The 24,986-nt window shown below is 51.3% G+C and overlaps 1 protein-coding gene across 1 annotated transcript in view; it reads left to right on the top strand.

The window, feature by feature from the left end:
- The first annotated feature begins 5,233 nt into the window (after window positions 1-5,233).
- DCAF8 (DDB1 and CUL4 associated factor 8) overlaps window positions 5,234-24,986 on the top strand; it is a 40,621-nt gene continuing 20,868 nt past the window's right edge. The window contains exon 1 of the mRNA XM_060256677.1: window positions 5,234-5,294. The gene's annotated coding sequence lies outside the window, so the exon portion shown is untranslated. The remainder of the gene's footprint in view (window positions 5,295-24,986) is intronic.

The following is a 24,986-nucleotide window of genomic DNA, read 5'->3' as shown; positions in this document are numbered from 1 at the left end:
AACTAGCCTGCTTGCGGGGGGGGGGGGGGGTTGCAAATAAAAGACCTGATTCTTCACTTCCTGCAGTAATCTGAGAAAAGCCTCTCCATTTCTTTCCTGGCAAACTGTGACCACAAGTAGATCTATAAGAAAGGTCCGACTCCAGCTTCTTCCCCTTCCGTTCTTCTCTCTCTCGTAGCCTCACCATCACCACAGCCCCTCTAGATGATGGGTCGTGTTGAGAATGGGTGAGATGCCAACCTGGGCCTGCCAAGATTATTTATATAATTTTATTCATATGCAAGGCTAAGAACAAAATAAAAATGTCCTTACATGGATAAAAACAATTCCCATTAAAATAAGCAACATTTAAAACATTATCAGGTGGTGCTAAAACTACAGGTTGCCTTGAGGAGGGCTGAAAAGCAGAGGGGGGGACACTTAAGAACATAAGAGAAGCCATGTTGGATCAGGCCAATGGCCCTTCCAGTCCAACACTCTATTACACAGTGGCCAAAAAACTCAAGTGCTATCAGGATGTCCACCAGTGGGGCTAGAAACCCTCCCATTGTGCCCCCCCCAGCACTAAGAATACAGAGCATCACTGCCCCAGACAGAAAGTTCCAACAATACACTGGCTAGTAGCCACTGATGGACCTCTGCTCCATATGCTTATCCAATCCCCTCTTGAAGCTGGCTATGCTTGTAGCCGCCACCACCTCCTGTGGCAGTGAATTCCACATGTTAATCACCCTTTGGGTGAAGAAGGACTTCCTTTTATCTGGTCTATCCCGACTGCTCAGCAATTTCATTGAATGCCCACGAGTCCTTGTATTGTGAGAAAGGGAGAAAAGGCTTTCTTAGGTGGAACCCATCACTTTCTTGCATGCTCTGTCAAGGTCCCGCAGGTTATAAACCGTGGAAGGTCCTGCAAGTTGCAGATGTTATTATTTGGCAGAGAGTTCCACTGAGTTAGAGCCAGGCCTTTCCAGCACTTGTCAAGGACAACCAGATATCTTTTGGATTGGGAACCACCAGTAAGATCTTTGCAGAGTGTAGCACTCGGGGGGGGGGGGGGATACTAGAGGAGGCAGCCCTAAATATATACATGTGGGACTTAAAAGTCTGTACTGAAACCTTGAACCTGCCTGGGTGCTCTGCTGGGACCTTAATCTGTGCATGGTTCTCGCTTGGGCTGTGCCCAATGGGTGGCTCTCGCCCTCTGCAGAGGTTTGCAGGGGTGCCTGCTCCAGACAGGTGCATTTCAGGAGAGGGGCTGTGGTACCCTGGGGTCTGCTCTCCGAAGCTGCCCTTTTTCCAGGGAGATGACATCGGCTGAGATCGGGACTGCGGAGGCACAAAGAGCTGGAGGAAAATGACAAACTCAACCAAATGCTGAAGGGTTGTAACTGGCAATGGCATTCCAGAAAATGAATGTCAACATAAGAGAAATTAGGGGAAGTGCCAGGAAGTGAATGATGGCACTTTGCCTCTACTGAAAAGACAGTCCCCTGAAGGAGGACGCTTCCTATCACCCAAAGCAAAACGGGACCGGCTCTTTCATTTCTTGTGGGACCACTGTATAAATGTCACATGTAGGGTTGCCAATCCCCAGCTGGGGGCAGGGGATCCCCCGGTTTGGAGGCCCTCCCCCCTCTTCAGGGTCGTCAGAAAGCGGGGGGAGGGGGGGAAATGTCTGCTGGGAACTCTGTTATTCCCTGTGGAGATTTATTCCCATAGAAAATCATGGAGAATCGATCTGGGGCTCTGGGGGGGGCTGTTTTTTGGGGTAGAGGCACCAAATTTTCAGTATAGCATCCAGTGCCTCTCCCCAAAATGCCCCCCAAGTTTCAAAAGGATTGGTCCAGGGGGTCCAATTCTATGAGCCCCCAGAGAAGGTGCCCCTATCCTCCATTATTTCCTAGGGAAGGAAGGCACTGAAGAGGTCCCTTGGAGTTCACCGATGCTTGTCACAGCCTCGATCTTGGCTCCGCCCCCAAAGCCCCCAGATGGACTTGGCCACCCTAGTCACGTGGCGTCTGGGCTGCACTGTTCCCTCCATGGATTCCGGGAGGTTGGCGCCCGGGCCGGGCCGGCTTGGGGAGGAGGAGGCCGCACTTCCGGAGCCGCTCCTGCCGTCCTGCCGTCTCTGTGGCGCGTGCCGGAAGCGGGGGCGGGGTGTCGCGCAGGCGGGCGCTGCCGTCAAGCGCGGCTGTCGGGCAGAGGAGCGGCGGGGGATAAAATGGCGGCGGGGCGGCGCTGGGCAGGCCGGAGACCCGCGGGAGGGGAGCGCGGAGGCGGCGGCGGAGAAGCAGCGGCAGGCCCCGCCCCCCGCGCAGGTAGCGCCCCCTCCCCTCCCCCGCCACGGCCCTCACGGGAGCCCCTTCCCCTCGCCTCGCCTCCCCTCAGCCCCGCCAAGGGGGGAAAGAGGGGGAAGGGGAGGGAGAGAGAGGGGAGAGAAGGAGGAGGGGAGGGAGAGAGGGGAGGGGGAAGTCAGGAGGGGAGACAGAGGGGAGAGGGAGGGGAGACAGGGGAGGCAGGAGGGGAGAGAAGGAGGAGGGGAGGGAGAGAGGGGAGGGAAGGGAGGGGGGATAGGGGAGAGAGAGGGGAGGGGGAAGTCAGGAGGGGAGACAGGGGAGGCAGGAGGGGAGAGAAGGAGGAGGGGAGGGAGAGAGGGGAGGGAAGGGAGGGGGGATAGGGGAGAGAGAGGGGAGGGGGAAGTCAGGAGGGGAGACAGAGGGGAGAGGGAGGGGAGACAGGGGAGGCAGGAGGGGAGAGAAGGAGGAGGGGAGGGAGAGAGGGGAGGGAAGGGAGGGGGGATAGGGGAGAGAGAGGGGAGGGGGAAGTCAGGAGGGGAGACAGGGGAGGCAGGAGGGGAGAGAAGGAGGAGGGGAGGGAGAGAGGGGAGGGAAGGGAGGGGGGATAGGGGAGAGAGAGGGGAGGGGGAAGTCAGGAGGGGAGACAGGGGAGGCAGGAGGGGAGAGAAGGAGGAGGGGAGGGAGAGAGGGGAGGGAAGGGAGGGGGGATAGGGGAGAGAGAGGGGAGGGGGAAGTCAGGAGGGGAGACAGAGGGGAGAGGGAGGGGAGACAGGGGAGGCAGGAGGGGAGAGAAGGAGGAGGGGAGGGAGAGAGGGGAGGGAAGGGAGGGGGGATAGGGGAGAGAGAGGGGAGGGGGAAGTCAGGAGGGGAGACAGAGGGGAGAGGGAGGGGAGACAGGGGAGGCAGGAGGGGAGAGAAGGAGGAGGGGAGGGAGAGAGGGGAGGGAAGGGAGGGGGGATAGGGGAGAGAGAGGGGAGGGGGAAGTCAGGAGGGGAGACAGAGGGGAGAGGGAGGGGAGACAGGGGAGGCAGGAGGGGAGAGAAGGAGGAGGGGAGGGAGAGAGGGGAGGGAAGGGAGGGGGGATAGGGGAGAGAGAGGGGAGGGGGAAGTCAGGAGGGGAGACAGGGGAGGCAGGAGGGGAGAGAAGGAGGAGGGGAGGGAGAGAGGGGAGGGAAGGGAGGGGGGATAGGGGAGAGAGAGGGGAGGGGGAAGTCAGGAGGGGAGACAGAGGGGAGAGGGAGGGGAGACAGGGGAGGCAGGAGGGGAGAGAAGGAGGAGGGGAGGGAGAGAGGGGAGGGAAGGGAGGGGGGATAGGGGAGAGAGAGGGGAGGGGGAAGTCAGGAGGGGAGACAGGGGAGGCAGGAGGGGAGAGAAGGAGGAGGGGAGGGAGAGAGGGGAGGGAAGGGAGGGGGGATAGGGGAGAGAGAGGGGAGGGGGAAGTCAGGAGGGGAGACAGGGGAGGCAGGAGGGGAGAGAAGGAGGAGGGGAGGGAGAGAGGGGAGGGAAGGGAGGGGGGATAGGGGAGAGAGAGGGGAGGGGGAAGTCAGGAGGGGAGACAGGGGGAGGGGAGGGAGAGGGGAGAGAGAGGGGAGGGGGAAGCAGGAGCGGAGAGAAGGGGGGAGGGGAGACAGAGGGGAGGGGGGAGGCAGGAGGGGAGAGAAGGAGGAGAGGAGGGAGAGGGGGAGGGGAGGCAGGGGGAGAGGGGGAGGCAAGGGGAAAGCAGAGGGGAGGGGAGACAGGGGGAGGGGGAGGCAGGAGGGGAGAAAAGGGGGGAGGGGAGGGCGGGGGGATAGGGGAGAGAGAGGGGAGGGGAAAGGCAGGAGGTGAGAGAAGGGGGAGGGGAGGGAGGGAGGAGGGGAGGCAGGAGGAGAGACAGAGGGGAAGGAGGGGGGAGAGGGGAGGGGGAGGCAGGAGGGGAGGGGGAGGCAGGGGGAGGGAAGGGAGAGGGGAGGGGGGAAGCAGGAAGGGAGAGAAGGGGGAGGGGAGGGAGGAGGGGAGGCAGGAGGAGAGACAGAGGGGGGAGGGGAAGGAGGGGGGATAGGGGAGAGAGAGGGGAGGGGGAGGCAGGAGGGGAAAGAAGGGGGGAGGGGGAGACAGAGGGGAGGGGGAGGCAGGAGGGGAGAAAAGGGGAAGGGGAGGGAGGGGGGATAGGGGAGAGAGGGGGGAGGGGGTAGGCAGGAGGGGAGAGAAGTGGGGAGGGGAGACAGAGGGGCAGGGGAGGGAGGGGAATAGGGGAGGCAGGAGGGGAGAGAAGGCCCCTCCCAGCTTCCGTGGTTGGGAATGGGGAGAGTTCGGGGCTGGACCTCCTTGAGCCGGCCTCTGACGTGGGCGGGGGGGGGGGGCAGCCTTTGGAGGACTGAGGCTGCAGCCTGCAAGGAGGGAAGCACAAGCCCGCTCTCCCTGCCCCCCCACGAAGAAGCGTTTGGGCTGAAGGAGGCAAGGAGGAGCTTGCCTGGGGCAGAGCAGGGGCTCTTCTGGCTGGCTCTCAGTGCTTCCCTCCCTGGCATTCAGCAGGAGGTCAGGCTGCACAGACTTGGGGGCCAGAGCCAGACCCAGCGCTGGAGGTTCTTGCGCCCCAGGCCACCCCCCCCCCCCGGTGTTTATTTGCACACACCCTGATGACATCACACACACCCTGACTTTGCCGAGCCTTCCCAAGCCTTGGCAAAGTCAGAAAAGCAGCAGGCACGCTCAGAGCAGGGGGCTGAGCACTCACGCCCCCCCTCTCCCAGACTTCACTGAGGCTTCCTGAGCCCCGGTGAAGTCAGGAAGGCAGCGGGTGTGAGGAGAGGCGGCACCTTGTGGTGCCCATAGGCCAGGTGGCACCCTAGGCGGCCACCTACTTGGCCTGCTCCCACACTGGCTGGAGCAAGAGTATGGAATCGCCACCCAGACTCTCCACCTGACTCTTTCTTTTTCTTCCTCTTCCTCAGTGTGACAGACGGTATTTCTTCACCGTCAGTTTCCAGATACGTGTGGATCTACTTTGAGGGACAGGTGAGCGCACTGGCCATGCCTCATACCTGTTGCAGGGGTTGGTAACCTAGCTCTCTGCACATGGATTGGCTGATTCCTGTGGGACTTACTTGGAGTAAATGAATATACAATTGGTATGTAGACTCTGAAGTTTATGGTTTTTGCATTAATGTTTTTATTATGGGAAGGAAGAGCTGCCATATTGTGGTGCCAGCAACAACCAGCCACCATAATTTGGTGGGGTTTTGCCGCGGCTGTCGCCTTGCGATATTGTGTTGAGCCCTGTAGCAACCTTGCAGGAGTCACAAACGTCTCCAGAAATGTGTCTATGGCCCTCCTGGTCCCAACCAAGTGCCTCCGGAAGGCCATCAGCAAGTTCTGGGTGCCGGAGGTGCTCCTTGCAGCGGGGTTCAGAGGATTGCTCTCTCAGAACATCATGTTCACATATCATGGCTAATAACTACTAATGGATTTACTCCCCATGAACTTGACTTCCTTTTGAGGCCAGCTGAGCAACTGGTCATTCACTGCATCTGGCAGTGGTCAACTCCAAAAGTTAATGACAGAAATATTGTCTTTTGGCTGTCCTGAACGTGCTTCCTCTGAATTTAATTGATGTCTACTTTTGGCTTTCTCTCTGTTTTCTTCAACCCATGTATAAGTTTAGAAACTGCTGTGTTCCTTTTTAGTCTCCTAGTAGCTAAATTTAAGAGCTTCAGATACTACTGTTTTTATTTACCAGGAAAGTGCTCCAACTCTGAAGTTATTTTGTTTTTTGCCTTGGGGTAACCCGAACTGTACACAGTGCTATAAATACAGTCACACTGTGGATCTGAACCAGGGCATTATAGGTGAGGGTGGTGAGGAAGGTGCCAGCAATCGCTCTGACTTATGGTGACTCCCTCAAGGGGTTTTCAAGGTGAGAGATGTTCAGAGGTGGCCTGCTGTTTCCTGCCTCCAGAGGCTTCCTTGGTGGTCTCCCATCCACATATTAACCAGGGTTGACCCTGCTGAGCTTCCAAGATGTGATGAGATCAGGTTAGGTACCAGCTGTTTAATTTGCCATCTCTTTATCATCCCCACCACGGAATTTGCCTCTTGTTTTGCTGCCACACCCTGGATTGGGCTCCTTTCTGGTCAGTGTTGACCAATTTAACTTCATCAGCAAATCTGTATTGTTGGGAGTTCTGTTTTCAATTTTCTGTGTATCATTGACACTTACGGAGAACCTTCTTTGCCACATTGTCACTCACTTTGAAGAGAGCCTTTTCCAACTTTTCTGCTACCTGCTTTATCTTTCACCTTCCCAAACACTTTGGTATCATCTGTAAACTGGGCTACTTCGCTGCTTGCCCCAAATTCTGCATTATTCATAGTTTCAGTCCCCATTATACACAGTGCCAATCCTGATTCCAATCACTAAGGTGCCTTGCTGCTCACTTTTCTTTTGGTTTATTTATGCTACATGTTTTCTGTCATTTAAACATTTTTTCCTCCGAGAGAAGACTCTTGCAATTATTTTGTGACTGCTGAATTTACATAAGAATCCTTATTGAAAGACAGTATCAAAAGCCCAAGTGTACACATCTTATTATAGCTGCTGTGGTTTGGGTTATTCCAGTTGCCATGGTTTTTGGGAAGGACAGCATATAAATATTTTAATATTAATCTACTGAAAGAAATCCAATAGGCTGGTGTAACAAGACTTCCATTCACAGCAGCCATGTTGTCTCGTCCCTAGAAAAGTTCGTTCTCGCCATGTGCTTAATAGTTTTGTTTTTAATTGCAGTTTCCACCGATTTCCTTAAGAACATAAGGAGTGGCTGCTGATCCAGACCAGTCAAGTCTAGACCAGTGACCAACCTGGAGCCACACTAATTGAAGCCCAGTAAGAATGCATTCCACAGGTAAAGGAAGGGATTGTGAAGATTAAAAGAATGCCTGTGTGGTTAGCAAGTCGTAAAAAGTAAAGAGATTTCTTTTAAAAAGTGGAAGGTCTGCCCTCAATGTATTGAACAGGAGAGACCACAGGCTCTGACAAAAGAAATGCAAGTTGATAATTAAGCATGCAAAAAGAGATTTCAAGGAGTGGGTTTGTAATAGCATCATGACAAACTGTGAACATCTTTTTAAAAATCTATCCAGAGCAGGAAACCAGCCAGAGAAGCAGGTGAGCCTTTTGATGACCAAGGAATACAGGGATTGCTAAAGCAGGATGGGGAGATGGCAGAGAAGCTCAATGACTTTTTTGCTTCTGTGTTCACTGGAATGTGTGGGGCACGTACCCATGCCAAAGCCCCTAGTTTCAGGGAGGAGATCTGAAGAACAGAGTCAGATTTGGGTGACCAGTTGAGGAAATTAAAAACCGATAAGTCTCCAGAACCTGTGATGGCAGACACCCAAGAGTTCTCAGGGAACTCAAATGCAAAATTGTGGATCTCTCTGTGTGTTGAGTGCTGTCAAATTGCGTCCAACTTCTGGTGACACTGAGAATTAATATCCTCCAAAATGTCATATCGTTAAGACTTTAGTCTTGTTGATATTCAACTGTAATCCCGCTTTGGTTCTTCACTGTTTTCTGCCCATAACGTGGTGTCATCTGCATGTCTGAAATGGTTAATGCTCCTTCCACCAATTCTTACTGCACCTTCATCTAAATTCAATCCAGCTTTCTTTATGGTGCATTCTGCATGCAGAGTGGAGTAAGATAAAATGCACCCTTGTCTGGACACCTTTGCCAATTGGGAAGCATTCTGTTTCTCCATATGCTGTCCTAGCAGTGGTTTCTTGTCCAGAGTACAGGTTGCACATTGAAATAATCAGAAGCTGTTGGTCTGCTAACCTGCAGATGAAAGTTATCGCTATATTCAGCCACATCAGCAGAAGGCTGGAGAGTAGCAAATAGCACACCAGTTTTTAAGAATGGGTGCAGAGGGGAACCAGGAAATTAGGGACCAGTTAACCTAATGTCTGTTTCAGATAAATTAGTAGAAACTAATCAAAGATAAAACTTTGAGGCACATAGAGGAACAAAACCTGCTGGGGGAAAATCAGCAAGGCTTCTACAAGGGGAAGTCCAGCCTCACCAACCTTTTGAAATTCTCTGAGAAAGTTAAGAAGCATGTAGACAGCAGTGACCTGGTAGACATTAGATACTTGGACTTTCAAAAGGGTTTTGACAAGTTATCTCAGTGGAACAGGCTTCCTCCTTGCGAGGTGGTGGGCTCTCCTTCCTTGGAGGTTTTTCAACAAAGGCTAGATGGCCATCTGACAGCAAGGAAGATCCTGTGAATTTAGGGGGAGGGATTTGTAAGTTTCCAGCATTGTGCAGGGGGTTGGACTAGATGACTCTGGAGGTCCCTTCCAACTCTATGATTCTGTGACCTCGCCAAAGACTTCTGAGTAAACTTCACAGTCATGGGATAAGAGACTGGGTTATCTTAGAAGAAGAAGAAGATGGAAGATATTGGATTTATATCCCGCCCTCCACTCCGAAGAGTCTCAGAGCATCTCATGATCTCCTTTACCTTCCTTCCCCACAACAGACACCCTGTGAGGTAGATGAAGATATTGGATTTATATCCCGCCCTCCACTCCGAAGAGTGTTAGAGCGGCTCACAATCTCCTTTACCTTCCTCCCCCACAACAGACACCCTGTGAGGTAGATGAAGATATTGGATTTATATCCCGCCCTCCACTCCAAAGAGTCTCAGAGCGGCTCACAATCTCCTTTACCTTCCTCCCCCACAACAGACACCCTGTGAGGTAGATGAAGATATTGGATTTATATCCCGCCCTCCACTCGGAAGAGTCTCAGAGCAGCTCACAATCTTTTACCTTCCTCCCCCCACAACAGACACACTGTAAGGTGGGTGGGGCTGGAGAGGGCTTTCACAGCAGCTGCCCTTTCAAGGACAACCTCTGCCAGAGCTATGGCTGACCCAAGGCCATGCTAGCAGGTGCAAGTGGAGGAGTGGGGAATCAAACCCGGTTCTCCCAGATAAGAGTCCGCATACTTAACCACTACACCAAACTGGCTCTATTATGGATTAATAGTTGGTTAAATGACAGGAAGTCAAGAGTAGGAATTAATGTACAGTTCTCACCCTGGAGGAAGTAAGCAGTGGGGTCCCACAAGCAGTGGCATCAGGGCTGGTACTGTTTAATTTGTTCATTAGTGACCTGGACATAGAGGCGAGTAGCGTAGCGGCCAGGTTTGCAGATGACACAAAATAATTCAGGGTGGTGAAAACCAAGGCTGACTCCAGGGGGATCACCACAGATTGGATGAGCAGGTGACAGAGGAAGCTCAGTGCTGGTAAGCGAAAGGGGATGCACATTGGAACAAGAGAATCCCAACTTCAGGTATAGGCTGATGGGGTCTGAACTTGCTGAGGCTGAGAGGGAAAATGATCTTGGGGTCATAGTGGAAGCTCAATGAAAGTGTCAACCCGCTGTGCTGCAGCAGGAAACAAGGCAAACTCTATATTAGGGATTATTAGGAAAGGGATTGAAAATAAAATGGCCAATATTATAATGCCCCTTTATAAACTTTATTTATTTTAATTTATTAGCTTAATATCCCACCCTCTCCTTAACGAGCTCAGGGCAGTTAACAACTAATAAAGCAACATCATAAGAACATAAGAGAAGCCATGTTGGATCAGACCAATGGCCCATCCAGTCCAACACTCTGTGTCACACTGTGGCCAGTATATGTGTGTGTGTGCATATATATAAAATCAGTGTTGTATCCTCATTTGGAATACTGTGTTCAGTGCTGGTCTCTCTCTCTCGGCTTGGCTTCGCGAACGAAGATTTAAGAAGGGTGCAATAGTCCACGTTTGCTGCAGGCTCGCTGGTGGCTGACAAGACCAATGTGGGACAGGCAGGTCCGGCCACAGCGGCTGGTCACTGTATCTCAAAAAGCACATTGCAGAAATCTCACTGATCCCCATATCAGTCCTTTAAGGGGCCCCACTGTTCACCCCCTTTAGTTGCAACAACAGTCCCTTTGTTTCTGCTCTCTTGCTTCCTGCCATTCAGCCAGTTTGTCGTCTGTCAGAGGCCCTGTGATTGCTGACCTTACTCAGGAGTCTTTGGTGAGATACCTTGCCTATACACTTTTGGAAGTCCAAGTATATGATGTCTACTGGATCATTCTTATCCCCATGCTTGTTAACTGGTACAGAAAACTCCCAGGAGGTTGGTAAGGCAGGATTTCTCTTTGCAGAACCCATGCTGACTTTCTGTCAGCAGGTGATGTTCTTCAGGGTGCTTAATAATTTGTTTACCTGGAACAGATGTAATTCCCTGGATCCATTCTAGAGCCAGTTTTGATAACTTGGGTGGCGTTGGCTACAAAGACAGATTTTAGCAACAGATTACAGAAAGTAGATCAACAGTTTCATATTTGAGTTTCTTCAGATGTATGCCGTCTTAGTAGTCTTTGTTGTGATCCGCCCTGAACCTGCTTGCAGGAAAGGGCAGAATACAAATTAACAAAAACAAAAATAAATAGTTCTAGAACTTCATATCTTGTCACCTCAATTTTACTCAGTTTTTCAGACACGCTTCCTAATAACAGTGACTCTGGCATGGGTACATGCCCCACAGCAGAAAGAATTCATTGAGCTGCTCTGCCTTTTCCCCACTCTCCTTAAGCAGTTCTTTTACTCCTCGTTAAATTTGCCGATTATACTAAATCGGAAGAGGTTGCAAATACAGTACATGACAGAAACAGGATACAGGATGACCTTGACAGGCTGGAAAACCGGGCTAAAACCAATAAAATGAATTTTAACAGGGATAAATGTAAAGTTCTGCATTTCAGTAGGAAAGATCCCATCCATAGTTATAAGATGGGGGAGACTTGCCTTAGCAGTAGGATGTGCAAAAAGGATCTAGGGCTCTTAGTGGATCATATGCTGAACATGAGTCAACAGTGTGATGTGGTGGCTAAAAAGGCAAATGCAATTTTGGGCTGTATCAACAAAAGTATAGTGTCCAGATCATGTGATGTGATGGTATTGCTTTACTCTGCTCTGGTAAGACCTCACCTGGGGTCTTGTGTTCAGTTTTGGGCACCGCATTTTAAGAAGGATCTAGACAAGCTGGAGCGGGTCCAGAGGAGGGCGACAAAGACGGTGAGGGATCCGGAGACCAAGTCCTATGAGGAAAGTTGAAGGAGCTGGGGATGTTTAGCCTGGAGAGGAGGCGGCAGAGGTGATATGATCACCATCTTCAAGTACTTGAAGGGCTGTCATATAGAGGATGGTGTGGAATTGTTTTCTGTGGCTCCAGAAGGTAGGACCAGAACCAATGGGTTGAAATTAAATCAAAAGAATTTCCGGCTCAACATTAGGAAGAACTTCCTGACTGTTAGAGCGGTTCCTCAGTGGAACAGGCTTTCTCCTTGGGAGGTGGTGGGCTCTCCTTCCTTGGAGGTTTTTCAACAGAGGCTAGATGGCCATCTGACAGCAATGAGGATCCTGCGAATTTAGGGGGAGGGATTTGTGAGTTTCCTGCATTGTGCAGGGGGTTGGACTAGATGACCCTGGAGGTCCTCTCCAACTCTGATTCTGTGATTCTTTTGAAATCCAAAGGCCCAGCTGCCTCCCTTGCTGGTTTCCTGTTCCTGTGATCTGAAGAAATGTATCTTGTTTGTCTTAATGTTTTTATTTGGCCAGTCCTTGTATTCTCTCTTTGCTTGCCTAAATGTGTTTTGCCTGGAACCTTCCCATTAACTTCTGATGGGGAAACCTTGCACTTTTCCAAAGAAATCATTTTCTTTTACTTCCTTGACTTGAGTTGTTAACCACACAAGCATCCTTTTTGGATTTGGTGTTACATTTCTCAGTTTGAGGTTTGCATTCTGTCTGGGCTTCAGTTAGTGTAGTCTTAAATCAAGAGTCCCAGCATGGCACCTGTGGGTGCCATGTACCTGCCCTTTCCTAGCGCCTGCCAAGCGGCTTTAGAACATGGATGTGGGCTGCTGGCCAGAACTGGGGATCTACTGGTTAAAATAAAATTGTTCCTGTTTGTTTCATTCTCTTTTCCAATGCATTTCTAAAAAATTATATTTATTTATTTGTAAGTTATATCCCGCCCTTCCCACCAGGTGACTCAGGGCGGCTTACAACATATAAAGACTAACATAAGAGTATAAAATTAAGCATAAAAGTTTAAACATTTCACAATTTACATAGTTAAAATCTAAACATTTCTCACGGTTATATACTTAAAACATTAAAAAACATACAGCGATCTTACAAACTACACTCAGTTCAAGTTTCAGTGCCCGTTAGTTGTGAGCCAGCCGGAAGAGGACTGTCTTACAGGCCCTGCGGAATTGAGCAAGGTCCCGCAGGGCCCTTAGCTCTTCCGGCAGCTGGTTCCACCAGGAAGGGGCCATTACGGAGAAGGCCCTATCCCTTGTAGTTTTCAAACGGGCTTCCTTTGGCCCGGGGACAACAAGGAGATTTTGAGTTCCTGATCTTAGTACTCTCTGGGGAGCTGACTCCTGAAAATGACTCCTTGTCCCTTGTGTTTGGGCTTTCTGTGGTGTCAGCGGCCTCTGCAGTGGCTGTTTTGTTGTTGGCTCCGCCTCCCCCAGTTGCCAGTTTGTGGTTGCACCCACCACCCTGCGTTGGAGCTTCTGAGGGGCTGCCCACGGGTTTAAAAAGGTGGGGAGCCCTTGCTATTTAAATTTGCGATTTATATCCCGCCCTATCCCGCAAAGTGGGCTCAGGGCAGCTTACAACATTGAGAACATTACAGTAACAATAAATAAAGCATATCAACAGCATTAAACTATCTTATACATATAAACATAAAGATTAAAACAAAGGACCATAGTCCAGACAATTGGCTCAGCCTGAGACCACAGTGCAGACAGTTGATACAATTTCAGCTAATTGGCACAGCTTAGACACAACTTCAGATAATTAGCACCACTTAGAACTATAATTCAAATCCTTGGCACAACTAAGGAACATAGTCAACTGCTGGGGGAAGCAAAGATTTCAGAGGACAGATCAAGGAAAAGCCTTGCAGAAGAGCTCTGTCTTGCAGGCGCTGCAAAAGTGAGACGACTCCTGCAAGGCCCCGATCTCCAGTAGGAGCTCATTCCACCAGGAGGGGGCCCAGATGGTTGAATTGTTTCCAGACACGTCGGAGTGGTTTGATTCGCTTAATTCTCCCTTTCCGTTTCCTTCTGACTTGCTCCCTCAGCCTGTCATTTGTTTATGGTTCCGTCTTTTGAAATAAGTAGCGATTATTTTGGGCCTGGAGGATAACTTTCTATTGAGAAGAAGGCTGGATTTAATGCCATTTGTGGTCCTTGTTAAACATAAACATATGAAGCTGCCTTATATGGAATCAGACCCTCCTGGGTCCATCAAAGTCAGTCTTGTCTGCTCAGACTGGCAGAGGCTCTCCAGGGTCTCAAGCTGATGTATTTCATGCCTATTTGCCGGGATCTTCTTAGGTAGATATGCCAGGGATTGAACCTGGGACCTCCTGCTTACCAAGCAGATGCTCTACCACTGAGCCGCAGTTCCTCCCCAGTTGCTGCAACAGCATTTACATTTTGGAACCCGTTTCAAACACTGCTCTGAGTCATGTGGGAGCTGCCAAACCTCCAACTGGCTTTGGGACCCAGTGCTCCAGTGCACAGCCACGTGACAGCGAGGAAGCTTTTTCCTGTGCCATGACTCAAGCACACATTTGCCCAGTCAGTGGGAGGGTAGTTGAAGTCACCCAGAGTCAGAAAACGTTCTGCTGCTTTAGTCATCTCCCTTATTTACCTTCCCATCTTGAGATCAGCCTTTGATTTTGATATGGGCGGTGGGGGAGAATAGCACACTTCCACTTTAAAGTATCCTCTAGAAGAAGAAGGGTTTTTATACCCTGCTTTTCTCTATCTTCCAAGGTCGGTCAAATGAGGGGGGAAAGTGCAGATGACTGGGGAAGGCAAGGGCAAACCACCCCGTAAAAAATCTGCCGTGAAAAAGTTGTGAAAGCAACGTCACCCCAAAGTCGGAAACGACCGGTGCTTGGACAGGAGGCCACCTCACCTTCTTTCTCTATCTTAAGTAGTCTCCTAGTGGCATACAATTCTCTTCCCTTCCTCTTCACACAACAGGCACCTTGCGAAGTAGGTAGCGCTGAGAGAGCTGTGACTGGCCCAAGGCCGCCCAGCAGACTTCATGTGGAGGCGGAGGAGTGAGGAATCAAAACTGGTTCTTCAGACTACAATTCATTGCCCTTGACTGCTACATCATGCTGGCTGTCTCAAGTCCCATTGCGTCTGCCCATAGCTGTTCCGTCCCCTGATAGTTTCTAAATTTGACTCGGTGATGTCTTTAACATATAGACCATCACTGCCCTCAACACATCCCTCCTTGTGCTGTCTGCAGAGTATATATCCCGGCATTGATTTTCCTCATAGTAACAAGTATCTGAAATGACATGAACAACACAACAACAACAACAACAATTTTTATTTATATCCCGCCCCCCCGCCGAAGCAGGCTCAGGGCGGCTAACAACACAATTCCATACATTAGTTATACAAAATGTTTACACAAAGACTACATTAACAATTTAATTAAAATCTATTAAAATTCTAAAATTGATAAAAATATGCTGGTGCTATTTACAAAGGCGAATTCCTTAGCAGTTTCCCTCTTGGTCGGTGAAGGCCAATCGAAAGAGGATAGTCTTGCAGGCTCTGCGGAACTGTTCAAGGTCCCGCAGGGCCCGCGTTTCCTCTGGAAGTTGGTTCCATAGGCGTGGAAGTTGGTTCCATAGGAGAAGGCCCGGTCGCGGGTGCTTTGTAGCTTCACCTCTTTCGGCCCAGGAATAGTCAGCAGGTTCTTCCCAGCTGACCTCAGTGCTCTCTGGGGTTCATATGGGGAGAGACGGTCCCTAAGGTAGGCAGGTCCTCGGCCATATAGGGCTTTAAAGGTGATCACCAGCACTTTGTAGCGAATCCGGTATACAACTGGCAGCCAGTGCAGTCCACGCAGCCCCGGCCGTATGTGCTCCCACTTTGGGAGCCCCAATGAGCATCGTCAGTCGGCGCCAAGCACTCCAGCTCTATCCCAAGGGTGTCAAACTCATCTGTTGTGAGGGCCGGATCTGACATAAATGAGAACATGTCGGGCCGGGCCATGGGTGTACCTATTGAAGACTAGGTAGCAGAGATATAAATTTTATAAAGAACACACAAACGCAAATATATATATATATTTTAAAAAACTTAAAACATGCTTAAAACGTTAGCACTCACTGGTTTTAAAGATGCTTTCTTTGTATCTCTCCCATGGGATCCAGGGAATGGGCAAAGGAAGCTTTGGCTCTTTTCTTCCTTCCCCAGGGGATTGGGGGGGGGGGGGGAGGATCCTCAGCCACTAGAAGGAAGAGAGGCATTGCTCAGTAGCTCTGCTGTGCAATTGAGAGAGCCTGGCAAAGCAAGCTATTCCTCCCCAAGGGAGGAGCCTCAGCCAATGAAGAAAATAGAGCTTTTGCTCTGTAGCTGCTGTGCAATTGAGCAAGCCTGGTAAAGCAAGCTGAGATGCAGAAGGAAGCAAGAGAGAGGGAGAAGGAAGCAGATGGCAGCCAGTTGCTCGAGGGCCTGATAGGAGCTCTCCGGGGGCCTGATTTGGCCCCTGGGCCACATGTTTGACACCCATGCTTTAGCCCTTTCCCACCAGGGTTTCCCCAGTCATTTAATGCAACATCCCTTTGGACCAGAGACCCTCCAGCTGCCGTCAGCTTCCCTCAGCTGCTCTGCCACCTTTCTGGCCTGAAGGGGCATCTCCTGGCTTCTCCTTTGATACTTGCGTGGTTTTCTTATAACAGAAAACTTTGGCGATTTGGAGGAGCGCCTGGAAGAAACTCCTATGAAATATTTTTGTTTTTGTTTGGAATGAGCAAAGTGCTTTTGGAGATGAGGTTTTATTCATTCACAACGTATAGCACGAAGAAATGTGCTAGATATATTCTAGAGAGCCAGTGTAGTATAGTGGTTAAGTGTGCGGACTCTTCTCTGGGTTTGCTTCCCCACTCCTCCACTTGCACCTACTGGCATGGCCTTGGGTCAGGCATAGCTCTGGCAGAGGTTGTCCTTGAAAGGGCAGCATCTGGGAGAGCCCTCTCAGCCCCACCCACCTCACAGGGTGTCTGTTGTGGGGGAGGAAGGGAAAGGAGATTGTAGGCCGCTCTGAGACTCTGTCCTTGAAAGGGCAGCTTCTGTGAGAGCCCTCTCAGCCCCACCCACCTCAAAGGGTGTCTGTTATGGGGAAGGAAGGGAAAGGAGATTATAGGCCCCTCTGAGACTGTGTCCTTGAAAGGGCAGCTGCTGTGAGAGCCCTCTCAGCCCCACCCACCTCCAAGCGTGTCTGTTGTGGGGGAGGAAGGGAAAGGAGATTGTAGGCCACTCTGAGCCTTTGTCCTTGAAAGGGCAGCTTCTGTGAGAGCCCTCTCAGCCCCACCCACCTCACAGGGTGTCTGTTGTTGGGGGAGAAAATATAGGAGATTGTAAACTGCTCGGAGTCTCTTGATTCAAAGAGAAGGGTGGGGTATGAATCTGCAGTCTTCTTCCTTTAGAGGGGACAGGTGATCCTGGGAGGGAGGGCATTCCACCTGCCTGGCCCTTCTGTATGCAGTCTCCTCCCCGCCCCCACACCCCGAAGTGGGTGTCTGTTGTGGGGGGAGAAGATACAGGAGATTGTAAGCCACTCTGTCTCTGATTCAGAGAGAAGGGCGGGGTATAAACCTGCAATTCTTCTTTCAATCTGCAGTGTTGGATGCATATCGCATAATCACAAGAATATTTTTTAAAAAAACCTTAGTTTTGTTAGCAGTCTGCTTGGTATAATGTAGAAAAGAACAAGAGTCTAGTAGTACCTTAAAGACGGATGGAATTTGTGGCAGGGCAAGAGGTTTCTTGAGTCGCTGCTCACTTCTTCAGATACCTGGACAGATGCACTTCTTCAGATACATGGCGAAGTGGGCAGTGCTCATGCCAGCTCCTACGTTGCCACAAATTGCGTTCGTCTGCACTCTGGTGCTTCCCGACAGCCACACAAGACTACCCTGTGATGGTATAAGGGGTGTGTGTGATGGTTGCCACACCAACTGCCGCTGAGGTGCAGATAAGCCTAGCAGCCTCAAGGGCCCCTCCTTGCATTCCTCCTGTTGTCTGACACGAAAGCTCACACCTTGAGCAAAACTTTGTAGGTCTGAAAGGTGCCGCTGGACTCCAGCTTCGTTCTGTTGCTTCAGACCAACCCAGCTGCCCACCCAGACCTGTCACTGCCTACCTGGCAAAAATGGAAACGCGTGTGCTTCAGGCAGTCTGGAGCCGTCTGTCCCTTATCCGGTGCTTGCTTGTCATTCTCCTTGCTGTACGTTGAGGCGTTTTACTGTTAAACTTCTTAAATGTACCAATCAGTACAGTTTTGTGTACTAAGTTATGAATCATGCGTTTTGTATTAAAACAACAAAATACGTTTAGGCTTGATAGGAAAATTCTGTGTGTGTATTAAACCCCCTTTTCCTTTTCTCTGGGGAGGAGGAGGAAGAGTTTCCCCCTCCCTTTGCCAAGTCCCTCTTTCAGTCTCCTTTCCCTCCTGGCCATTCGGCCTCCCTCCCCCCCTTGCTCAACTCCCTCGTCGTCCTGGCAGGATGGCAGCTTGGTTGGTTTATTACTTTTTCCTATGTTGTGTCTGCTGAAAGAATGTGAGGTGTGACATCTCGTTCCCCCTAGCCTTATCAGTTTTCAAGTATGTGGTAGATGCTTGGTAAGAACATAAGAGAAGCCATGATGGGTCAGGCCAGTGGCCTCCCCATTCCAACATTCTGTGTCACACAGGGGCCAAAACCCAGGGGCCATCAGGAGGTCCACCAGTGGGGCCAGGACACTAGAAGCCCTCCCACTGTGGCCACCCAAGCACAAGAATACAGAGCATCCCTGCCCCAGACCTAAGAACATAAGAGAAGCCATGTTGGATCAGGCCAATGGCCCCTCCATTCCAACATTCTGTGTCACATAAGAACATAAGAGAAGCCCTGTTGGATCAGGCCAGTGGCCCCTCCATTCCAACATTCTGTGTCACATAAGAACATAAGAGAAGCCATGTTGGATCAGGCCAATGGCCCCTCCATTCCAACATTCTGTGTCACATAAGAACATAAGAGAAGCCATGTTGGATCAGGCCAATGGCCCCTCCATTCCAACATTCTGTGTCACACAGGGGCCAAAACCCAGGGGCCATCAGGAGGTCCACCAGTAGGGCCAGGACACTAGAAGCCCTCCCACTGTGGCCACCCAAGCACAAGAATACAGAGCATCACTGCCCCACACATAAGAACATAAGAGAAGCCCTGTTGGATCAGGCCAGTGGCCCCTCCAGTCCATCACTCTGTGTCACATAAGAACATAAGAGAAGCCATGTTGGATCAGGCCAGTGGCCCCTCCAGTCCAACACTCTGTCACATAAGAACATAAGAGAAGCCATGTTGGATCAGGCCAGTGGCCCCTCCAGTCCAACACTCTGTCACATAAGAACATAAGAGAAGCCATGTTGGATCAGGCCAGTGGCCCCTCCAGTCCAACACTCTGTGTCACATAAGAACATAAGAGAAGCCATGTTGGGTCAGGCCAATGGCCCCTCCATTCCAACATTCTGTATCACACAGGGGCCAAAACCCAGGGGCCATCAGGAGGTCCACCAGTAGGGCCAGGACACTAGAAGCCCTCCCACTGTGGCCACCCAAGCACAAGAATACAGAGCATCACTGCCCCACACATAAGAACATAAGAGAAGCCATGTTGGATCAGGCCAGTGGCCCATCCAATCCAACACACTGTGTCACATAAGAACATAAGAGAAGCCATGTTGGATCAGGCCAGTGGCCCCTCCAGACCAACACTCTGTGTCCCATAAGAACATAAGAGAAGCCATGTTGGATCAGGCCAGTGGCCCATCCAATCCAACACACTGTGTCACATAAGAACATAAGAGAAGCCATGTTGGATCAGGCCAGTGGCCCATCCAATCCAACACACTGTGTCACATAAGAACATAAGAGAAGCCATGTTGGATCAGGCCAGTGGCCCATCCAATCCAACACACTGTGTCACACAGTGGTCAATATATCGGCGTGTGTATATATATATATATACATATATACACACACACACACATATACATACATACACACACGCGTGCACATATACACACACCACGGCTAAGAGGCACTGATGGAGCTCTGCTCCATATTTTTATCCAATCCCCTCTTGAAGCTGGCTGTGCTTGCAGTATTATGGCAGCCCTGTAACCCTAGCTTTGAATATTGCCTGCCATCTAGTAACGGCTGGCATCCATCTATACAGTCCCTGCTTTGCTTTATTCTCTTCACTGAATTGTCAGTGGTCGCTTCACCTTCGCTCGAAATAAATGAATCTGTTTGAAACAGCAAAGGATCTCGTTCTTTGGAGCATTGAGGACTTGACACCCTTGCTTCAAAATTTTCAGAGATTTTCCATCTCCTTTTGCTTGAGTCCCTGCAGGGCACGAAGCAGGAGAAGGCAGGACTGGGGAGGAAGGAGAGCTGTGGGGGTGGGGCCAGCAAGGGTGCCATATCGTGGCTATAGAGGCCTGCAAAGCTCCTGAGGGGGTTTGAAGTGGACTCCTGCAGAGACAGTGAATAGCGGAAGGCCTGCAGCTGAGCCCCCAAATGGCTAGCCTCTCTACCACCCATGCTCTCCCCCTCTCCCTTTAAAACCTTAAGACTGACACACTTTCTTGACTGCAAGCCCCACAGAGTACAGTGGGGCTTAAGGTTTGAGCTGTGACTCTGTGGGCCTTCTGAGGTGCCACAAGTCTCCCCCCCGCCCCCAACCCCAGCAGGGAGCAAAGACGTGCACACAGGGTTGCCTGCAAGACGGGACCCGGATTGGGAAGCTGCCCACAGTCTTTACACTGCACATTTAGAAGCAGAGTGTGAGAGAGGTTGAAGCTAAGCTGACTTCTGAGTGGACATGCCTCATCAACACCACCACCGCCCCAAAAAATCTGGTTTGCAGCCTACCCCTTTTCACACTCTCCCCTCCCCCCACTCGCCCCACCTTCCGTATTCCCAGGGGGTCAGTCAGGCCTGCAGAGAGAATCAGGCCAGTTTTTGCATCTAAAGGGTTTTTTGTGTGAAAAATTGCAATATATGCAATACTTTTCTCAAACCTGAACTTACTTTAGCGCTTTAAGAGCATAAAATTTTGTATCCATAACCTTGTTAGTATATAATATATATACTATATAGTATATAGTTGTGTATTTGGTGTATAGATTTAGTGCTTGATTTAGAAAATTATCTGGCTTGGTTGAAAGAAAATTGCTAGTATACTGAGAGACTGAGCAGTTGGCGAAGAATTGTGCCATGTTCTGTCAACCAGCTTGCGTATCCCTTAGTTTTGGTATCTAAGAAAAAGGAACGGGGTGGGGGTGGGGGGAGGAGAGAGAGAACTCTACATTTTGCAGTAAGCAAAATGTGGGCTGCTGTGTGGACTCTGGGAGAGTATTTAACAGATCTTCCTGTTGAGTGGAACCTATCCTAAAAACAGGGAGCCCCTCAGTGTTGTATAATCAGATAGCACCCGGTGCCCCTTGGGGTTAGTGCCGCGAGTGTTCAGTTCCATAGATCTTCTAAATTAAAAATGTTGTATTGCTCAGTTCTTAGGAAGTGTTTTTTGAGGGAGAAGCGAGGAGATGGATTGACTCAATAAAGGAGGCCCCGAGGGCCCTTGTTCCCAAGCTCTGAGCAAGGCTGTTAACGACCGGATGTTTTGGAGGCCTTGGTTTGGTAGTGTTGCTGTAAGGTGGAAGCACTTGATGGCACTTCACACACACACACACACTCTCACACTTCAAGAGAAGAGAAAATGCCGTTTATAACACTTCTCAAAACACTAATGAATCAAATGAAGAGAAGAATGCATAAATGTTATCTTTTTATAACTATTACAGGACACAGTTTTCGTAAGAATTATTGTAGCTGGCTGCTGGCCGGAATTCAGTTTTGGCGTCCAGGGCTGGCTGCAGTTTGTGGCTTGGCGCTCAGTCGGTGGGATGCTGGGAGGGACCAGCCCCCCCCCCCCAGCTTCTTGGAGCTCTGCTGGCTTTGCTCATGGGCCACATTTGCTTGGCTCTTGAGTGGGGGGGGGGGTCACATGAAAGTTCCTCACCCTTCCCCTCCCTGCTCTGTGCAGTAGTCTTTCTGGTCACACGAGAAACCCTGGCGAAAAGCTTCCTTTTGGGCAGAGGAGGGCAGCGGTTCAGAAGCCCACGGTCCCACGTTAATGGTGTGCAAATATTGTCGCTACTGGGAATACCGAAATGACCGGGGTGGGGGGGCTTAAGCCTTTTCTGAAGAGAAAACAGTGATGTGGCCTCATGGGGCTTGGGCTGCAGTCATATGGTGGGGGCAGCTGCAGAAACCCCCCATGCAGGGTTAAGAGCATAAGAAGAGCCCTGCCGGATTGGACCAGTAATCCATTTAGTCCAGCATCCTGTCTCATGCAGTGGCCAGCCAGTTAATCTGGATGACCAACTACAAGGCATAGAAATGGAGGCCTTTGTAAACAGAGCCTGCAGGATCAGACCAGGGAGGGTCCATCTAGTCCAGCCTCCTGTCTCACACAGGGGCCAGTCAGTTCCTCTGGAGGGCCAACAACAGGGCAGAGAGGCCGAGGCCGTCCCCTGAGAGGAGCATCAGAAGAGCCCTGCTGGGTCAGACCAGGGAGGGTCCATCTAGTCCAGCCTCCTGTCTCACACAGTGGCCAGCTGGTTCCTCTGGAGGGCCACCAACAGGGCAGAGAGGCCGAGGCCTTCCCCTGAGAGGAACATCAGAAGAGCCCTGCTGGGTCAGACTAGGGAGGGTCCATCTAATCCAGCCTCCTGTCTCACACAGTGGCCAGCTGGTTCCCCTGGAGGGCCACCACGAGGGCAGAGAGGCTGAGGCCTTCCCCTGAGAGGAACATCAGAAGAGCCCTGCTGGGTCAGACCAGGGAGGTCCATCTAATCCAGCCTCCTGTCTCACACAGTGGCCAGCTGGTTCCTCTGGAGGGCCACCAACAGGGCAGAGAGGCCGAGGCCTTCCCCTGAGAGGAACATCAGAAGAGCCCTGCTGGGTCAGACCAGGGAGGGTCCATCTAGTCCATCCTCCTGTCTCACACAGTGGCCACCCAATTCCTCTGGAGGGCCAACAACAGGGCATGGAGGCCGAGGCCTTCATAAGAACACCAGAAGAGGCCTGCTGGGTCAGACCAGTGAGGGTCCATCTAGTCCAGCCTCCTGCCTCACATAGTGGCCAGCTAGTTCTTCTGGAGGGCCAACAACAGGGCAGAGAGGCCGAGGCCTTCCCCTGAGAAGAACCTCAGAAGAGCCCTGCTGGGTCAGACCAGTGAGGGTCCATCTAGTCCAGCCTTCTGTCTCACACAGGGGCCAGCCAATTCTTCTAAAATGCCAACAACAGGGCAGAGAGGCCGAGGCCTTCCCCTGATGTTGCCTCCTGGCTCTGGGATTCAGAGGTGTACTGCCTCTGAACACGGAGGGTTCCCCTCAGAGTCCCCATGGCTAGTAGCCACTGATAGACCTCCATGAGTCTCTCTGATCCCTCTTTATAGCTGTTTATTCTTGTGACCATCCCTCCATCCTCTGGCAGCGAGTTCCCCATTTTAATCCCTCTCTGTGACAAATAAATATTTCCTGTTGTCCGTCCTGAACCTCCATTCGATAAGCCTTGTTGGATGCCCTTGGCTTCTAGTATTTCGGGAGAGGGGGGGAAATGTCTGTCTTTCATAATAATTCTATAAACTTCTAAAATTATGTGAGAGGAGGTGGTGGATGCCTCACGCTGTCGGTTTGCCCGGCCCACGCTATGCCTCATCCACTCCCACCTCCCCCAGGTGCAGTGCTGGCTGGGGGGAGGGGGGTGGCACAGCAAGACAGCTTGCCCCCTCCCCTCCCTCCCTCCCCACGCCATTTGGGTGTTTATTGAAAACAGCCTTTTTCTCCAGCAAGCTGCTCTGAAGGGGTGCGTCATCCAGCTTGGAGACCCAGTGTGGAGTGGCTGCTTGGGCCTCCTCTGCAGGGATGTCGCCTGGTTAAAGACCTCTGGAAAGGAGGAGGGTGGAGGGCTGCGTGATCACGTGTCTGCAAAGTGCACCCCCTCCCCTGTCATTAAGCAGTCTCTGAGCGCTGTAGCTGGAAGGAAGTATTTTCTCTTCCGTGTGTGCGTGAGAGAGAGAGGGAAGGTGGGCAGCCTCTCCCCAGATGGACCTGCTGTCTGCAGCAGGTAACAGGTCTTTATTTTTGCGTGGATGACTTGTTCAATAGCCTGAGTGCCGCAGCTGTCTGCTGAGCCTTCTGAACAAGGGGGGGCGGGACAGAAGGAACATGCTGAGGACAGGCCGTCAGGGTCTCTGGGGAGCTCTTCACCAGAGGGGCTACTGATACTGGCAGGCAAGACGAGAGGCGCCCCGTACCCACCTCTGCCCCCCATTCTTGGGCTGGTCTCTAAACCGGACCCTGCTGGAAGGGCCTCTCCCAGGGTGGCAGCTGGTGGGAGTGAGGAGAGCTTGGGGACGGAAGCAGCTGTAGCGCTGGCTGCCCATAAGAAGCCTGCTGAGTTTGTCTTTAAAAACACTTCGCTCGTTCTAAAGGAGAAAATATTTCATAAGAGGTTTTTTCTCTTCCCCCCTCTCCCCCCCCCCAAAAAATCCCAATGTTTGCTTTGGTAAAATGGGGGAGGAGGTCTTAGAGGAAAAACAGCGTCAGGGTTTTTCCCCCCATCAATCTGGATCGGGGCGACTCCGTGGTACTGACGCTGTTAGCCTATCGGCTGCGTTCGATACAGTCGACCATCAGTTGCTAGCCCACCGCCTCACCGACGCAGGGATTCAGGGGCTAGCCTTACAGTGGCTTTCCGCTTTCCCATGCAGTCGGGGACAAAGGGTGTCGATTAGGGGAGAGTCGTGCCTCTTGGGGCGGTTCTATCCCCAATGCTGTTTAACATCTACATGCGACCCCTTGCCCAGATTGTCTGGAGGGATGGGCTGAGTTGCCAGCAGTCCGCTGATGACACCCAGCTCTCTCAGCTGATGGACGGCCGACCTGAAGATGTCCCCAAAAGCCTGGATCAGGCATTGAAAGCCGTGGCTGGTTGGCTTAAGCTGACTGAAGATGAACCCGACAAAGACAGAGGTCCTTTGCCTGAGTTGCGGCAGCCCGGGCAGGGAAATCCCCCTACTAATTTTGATGGGGCGCCACTGATAATGGCGCCCAAGGTCAGAAGCTTGGTGCTGCGATTGGAGGCCTCCCTGACAATGGAGGCCCAAATAGCCGCAACTGCGAAATCCAGTTTTTTCATCTTAGGCGGGCGAAAGAGTTGGTTCCTTTCCTGGAGAGCCAGTTTGGTGTAGTGGTTAAGTGTGCGGTCTCTTATCTGGGAGAACTGGGTTTGCTTCCCCACTCCTCCACTTGCACCTGCTGGAATGGCCTTGGGTTAGCCATAGCTCTGGCAGAGGTTGTCCTTGAAAGGGCAGCTGCTGTGAGAGTCCTCTCCAGCCCCACCCACCTCACAGGGTGTCTGTTGTGGGGGAAGAAGGTAAAGGAGATTGTAGGCCGCTCTGAGACTCTTCGGAGT

This window comes from Heteronotia binoei, chromosome 1 (genome assembly GCF_032191835.1).
Source record: "Heteronotia binoei isolate CCM8104 ecotype False Entrance Well chromosome 1, APGP_CSIRO_Hbin_v1, whole genome shotgun sequence".
NCBI classification, from domain to species: domain Eukaryota; kingdom Metazoa; phylum Chordata; class Lepidosauria; order Squamata; family Gekkonidae; genus Heteronotia; species Heteronotia binoei.
The sequence above is the reverse complement of the archived record's forward strand: the minus strand, read 5'-3'. Positions and strand labels throughout refer to the sequence as shown.